The sequence below is a fragment of the Micropterus dolomieu genome, linkage group LG23, assembly GCF_021292245.1.
Source record: "Micropterus dolomieu isolate WLL.071019.BEF.003 ecotype Adirondacks linkage group LG23, ASM2129224v1, whole genome shotgun sequence".
NCBI lineage: Eukaryota > Metazoa > Chordata > Actinopteri > Centrarchiformes > Centrarchidae > Micropterus > Micropterus dolomieu.
In genome coordinates this window covers 29,420,827-29,426,851 of record NC_060172.1, presented here as the reverse complement: position 1 = coordinate 29,426,851, position 6,025 = coordinate 29,420,827, and positions in this window count along the sequence as shown.

Genomic DNA, 6,025 nt, shown 5'->3' with positions numbered 1-6,025 from the left:
TTACTGTTTCATTTATTTATTTTATTTTTTATATATATTTTTTTTAACACACACACTTACTATTTTATTTATTTATTTTATTTTTAATATATTTTTATTTTTTAACAAACACACACACACACACAAACACACACATGCTTCCTGTTTTATTTATTTATTTAAAATATATTTTTATTTTTTAATACACAAACACACACACGCTTACTGTTTTGTTTATTTATTTTATTTTTAATATATTTTTTTAAACACACACACATGCTTACTGTTTTTATTTTTATTTTTAATATATTTTTATTTTTTAACACACACACACAAACACACTTACTGTTTTATTTATTTATTTTATTTTTAATATATTTTTATTTTTTAACACACACACAAACACACACATGCTTACTGTTTTGTTTATTTATTTTATTTTTAACATATTTTTTTAAACACACACACACACTTACTGTTTTATTTATTTATTTTATTTTTAATATATTTTTATTTTTTAACACACACACAAACACACACATGCTTACTGTTTTGTTTATTTATTTTATTTTTAATATATATTTTTTTAAACACACACACACACGCTTACTGTTTTATTTATTTATTTATTTTAATTTTTAATATTTCTTTTTTTTTTCTTTTTTTTTTTAAACACAAACACACATACACTTTGATTACTTTACGCTTTAATTGTTTAATGAAATGTATGGGGCTGATTGTTCTTATGTTGTGTATATATGATGCTTTGGCAATGTTATTACATTCATGCCAATAAAGCTAATTTGAATTGAACTGAATGACAAATTAACAACGCGTCAACAATGAGTAGGCTAAACGAGTTGATGTTGGACAAAACGGCGGCACAGCACAATTAAGATTTGGCCATAGATAGCTATACTTTGCAGATATCTGGATGTTATTGTGTCAGTTAGATATTTGTTAGCGAATATTAGCTCGACAATAACATTAACATTACCTATAGCAATTTATGGTAACAGACTTTAGTAGTTCTTTGATTTTACCTAAGGAACACATCAGTGTCTTTTTAAAAAATAACACATGCATAGGGCACAGCCTACTGTGCTGAGCAAGTCACTTGTTGCTAACAAAAAAGGCTTTGTCTGAAACAAAAACAAATCTAAACACTGTATGAGAGCAGATCAAGAGTATGATTTTGTTCTGTTTTTCTTATAAACACAGAGCTCACAGAGTTAGAGGTGAGCTGCAGGGGATATCTTCTGAAGATCCCCACCCTGGATCCTGCAGCAATTTCTGCCAATGTGTGGGAGGACAGTGATTATGAAGAATAAAATAATAAACATGTTATACTCTTTCCAAGACTCGTTTTTATTTATATATTATACTCTTTCCAACTTTATTAATTCTAATTGTTTCCACACTTAATAGGGAAATTGCTGCAAATATAATTGCTTATTCTAGTGTGTGTGTGTGTGTGTGTGTGTGTGTGTGTGTGTGTGTGTTGCTGGGCTGGCACATACACACAAGTTGACTGAATCTCAATCAATATGCTTGCCTGTATGTCAATAGCATGGACATACACGCAAGCATAGGGCCTACAAGTAACAGGAGTTTATAGCCCGTCTAATACTGTAACAGCAGTGGATAGGAATTTCTCCAGCGAGATTTAAAACTACGTTTAAAACAATCTTTCTACTAGATTGCTGGAATACAATATAATAACGATCACAAAAAGATCTTTAGTCTATCTAACGTCTGTATTTATCTTATAGACGGATATATTTTTATTCATTAGCATGAAAGTCTGCATTTATCTTATTGACAGATATTTTATTAAGTATTTTATTCATTCGCATGATTGCTGTAACTATTCAGTTCAAAAACACCAAAGTAAGAGGAAGACAGAACGAACCAGACGCAAACTTTTATTTTGCAACGTAGAAGCTAGCGGGAGGCACCAGGCGGGAGGCACCAGGCGGGAGGCACCAAGGCGGGAGGGCATGAGACGGGAGGCTCCAGGCTGCAGCCACACGGTCTTGGGTTTGGCTGGCGCCTTTATCCCATGTCTTCCTCCAGTTTCGTTTGTTGTTGTAAAATGTACATGCCCTGTGCCCGCTCTGATTGGTGAGTAGGAATGTAACAGGAGGCGCATGGTGCCTGTGATTGGCGAGCAGATCTGTCACACAAGGATGACAACGGAATGAATTTGCAACTGCATGACTGTTTAAAACGGGTCCGAGAGCCGTATAACTAACCTACATTTTAATCGCCGTCTTCACTTCACGATTAACTAATTGCGTTCTTTCAAATCGCAATTTCGATTTGAAAACAATTAATCGTTCAGTGCTAATGTGGGATGAGAAACACTAACCACACATGGGAAGTGGCCAGAGAAAATTGAGTGGGTAAAAAGCAAGAGAAGAGGAAAGGGATACATGTGTTCTGGTTGTTTGTGAAGCCTGAGCGAAGTCGGTGGAGGAATGAGATCTTAAGAGAAAGAGCATGTACAGAGTGTGAGACGGCAGGTGCTGCCCAGTTACAAAGTGGGATTTAACATGAAAACATCTGTTGTTTGAATGTATATACAGTTGAACTGTTTGACATGTTAATGGCATTAGAATGGACTGAACAGGTTATTTGCAGCAGTAAATTAATATGTGGTGAATCTGTGTCAGCCCATGGCAAACATTAGACAGATACACCAAAAGTCATCAGGGTCTGCTTATGAAATCTTGTTTACTAACTCAAGAATAGTTAGAAAAGGGTAATATATCACGTTCATAGGGTCCCAGCATATTCAGCATCCTGGGAAACGAGAGAACAGATAAATTTGCAAGAGGAATTGTTGAAATCAATATGAAACTAGAGGGGTAAGGCATAGTGTGGATAAAAGTAAACCAAGAGTGGCAACAGGAATGGAATTAGAGTAGAGTGCGGAACAAAATGGGAAGCAAGTAAGAAAAAGCAGGATAAGAAGTGGGCACACCAACCTTAACAGTAGACTATTCGTCACAGAAAAAACAGCCAATGGGTCTTTGCGATTTATTGCATGCCTTGTGTCATGCAGGAAATTGACAAAGGAAAGAAAAATTGATGACTTTAAAACAGAACGGGTTGAGGACAAAGTTAAACGTGTATAGAATGAGAGACAGTGTTCCATGGAGAAAATGGTTATTTCGCTGTTTTAAGGACAACTGGATTTGAAAGACTGGTTGTCCCTAGAGGGTCGAGGGATGTGGGGATGAGGGGATAAAAGGTGATGGATGAAGGGGTTAAGATGAACGGCACTGTGGGAGAATTCAACATGAAGGTGGCAGTAATGCAACATCATGGATGCCAATTTCCATAAAACCTCAAAGACGAAGAAGAAGCAGGGTTCGACACGACCTGGCCTGCTGAGAGGGCTACTGTGGAAGGCTGAGCTTTTTAGGCAGTGGCGTCATTGGCAATGTCGCAGACACGACGCTGGGAACCCAGAAGTCCTAGGGGAGGCAAAAAGCGGTGGAAAGGGCTGTTTCGATGACTTCGATGTTTGGCGAGTGACTGGAAGGGGCAAAGGCCTGAGTACATTGGAGTTGTGAGAGGATGAAATCTGAGAGCGCTGGGGAATATGGATCGCTGCTACTGTGGTTGCTGACAAGGTTGGATGTTAGGAGATGTAGAGAAGTCTAAGATGTTCAGGGAACAGATAAGTTGTGATTAAATACTTTTGTGTAGAAATGGGATTTGTTCGATGCGTTATCTTTGTTCTCGAACCGAGTTATAAAACCCCATGTTGTGCAGAAATTGTACTCCATCTTAATTTTGTATCTTGAATCCAGACAAGCAGTGAGCAACATAAAAGATATCATGACAGGAATGACTTGATCCTGAAAGGATCATCAAGCAAAATGCAAAATGGAGAAAACAGACGACCAAAAAAGGTAAGTCAATTGAGGTATCTTTATCACAGACTGTATTATCGGGTTAGTGGAGCAGCGTCCTGACCAGGTCACAGTTCATATTCCTGTTAGAGAACAAGATCTGCCAGCTTGATGGGGGAAGAATTAAACATGCTTTTACAGAGACACACTTGAGAGTCTGAGACACATCCCATGTCATAAAGGACATGCATGGGTACATAATATGAGGCCCTAAAGTCACACTTTTTTAAAATCCTGTTGCAGAAGATGATCATTCATGAGCACAACTTTAAATATTTTGCACACAAGATTTAAAAAAAAAATCACCTTTTCCTTTTGAAAGGGGTTATTCTGCTCCATGAATGGCCTACTTTTACTTTTGTTATTTAAAGTACATTTTGCTGTTAATACTTCTGTGCATTTTTTTGAAGTAGAATTTTGAATGCAGTCAGTCAGCTATGAGAAGCATTAGGTGCTCTAGATAGCAATTTGCTTCTAAAAAAACATATCCTTGTGTTCCTAGGAGCCTTTATTTGACTTAATTTAGTTGCCAAAAGTAGCCTGAGGAATTTTGCAATGCTTGACTATTTTATTTTAACTACAATATTTTTATTTTATTGCATCACTGCCAGTGGATTAATACATTAAAGAACACATGAAACTGTAAAGCTGTGAATGCCCATCACATCCACTGTTAAGACACTCCCTACCACTGTCACATGCCAATATGTTTTCTTCCCTTTTTTTCACCCTTACCAAGAATTGCATGTCACCATGGCGATGTCCGTAACAGATCAATTTATTGTTAACAATCACTGTTTTGGTATAGCGTACTTCAGCAAATGGAGTAAAGAAAACACAGATTAAAATAAGGGCTCGCTAACAATCGCAATAAAAAGAAATAAATAGAAAATAATCCGATTAAGGTCTAGTAATTCCATGTTCATATGAATACATAACATCTACAGTATAAGTTAATAAATTGAAGCTACTGTATAAATACATCACCAGCATGCACAATATTGTATTATGGAGAATATTGGAGCAGTTATCATCTTACACTGAAGAAACAGTATAATAGGCAAGTGCATTTCTTGACCAAGAAGAAACTGAAGACAAAGTAAATCCACAAACCTCACATCTGCTTTTAGAGATTCCACTTAACATTGCATGTGCTCTGTCTGCAAATGATACCTAGTTCACTAATCGAGTCTGTGGTTCCAGGTGCCGTTTCAGAGATCCCACTGATTGTTATGAAGATAGCATAATTGGAGAATATGGGTGGATGTTCAATCACAAAATGTTTTTTAAATTTTGCATTCAAATGATTTCGCTATCTGGATTTCTGTGATTCAAATTGTTTCCTACAAACATAAGGAGCCAATAGGAGTTGTTATAGTAACGACAATACTGACGATAAGAATTAGGTGTCCAAAAACAGAGTTAATTTATTTAATAAAGCACATCAGCACATGAGAGGGACAAGCTGCACTACGTTTACTTTATGAATTGGTATTTTTAGTTACAGTATGACTGTTTGACTGAGCGGGACACATACCTGACACAAAGCAAACAGAAAACATCTTTTTATGTTATCTTCAATAACAGAGACAACCTGCTTTTCACTCAACGATCAAAGTGTGCTGCAACGAAAGATGCCGCTACGTTTGACGTTACGCGATGAAGTCCGACGTCTTCATCTCTGTAACCTGTCTGCTCTCTCACCCACCATCTCACTCCCTCTCTGTCTTCCTCTCTCACTGAGCAAGGCCGTGACATTCAAGGTTACTCAATTTTCTTGCTGCTCATTTTCTAAACGCTCCTCCCCTCACCAAATACAATAAGACAGCTCAGCTTCATTTGCGCGATAAGACCAGTCTCTGCCAGTGTGAAGGTATCGTTACCCAATAGTCACACTGTGATGAATGACGTACCTCTTGCTTCTAAAGTGGTATTTTGGCAAATGCTGCAGAGGCTACCAAGGAGGGGGTTTCATTTTTTTTTATTTTTTATTCTTTATCGTAGATTATTTCTCAAACTAAAATTGTCTTCCCTCCTCCTACTTTTTTTTTTTTCACTTTTAATTTGTTGAAAAATAAAGAACAGCAGCCGCGTTAGTACCATTGGCTAAATTGGCCGCCGAT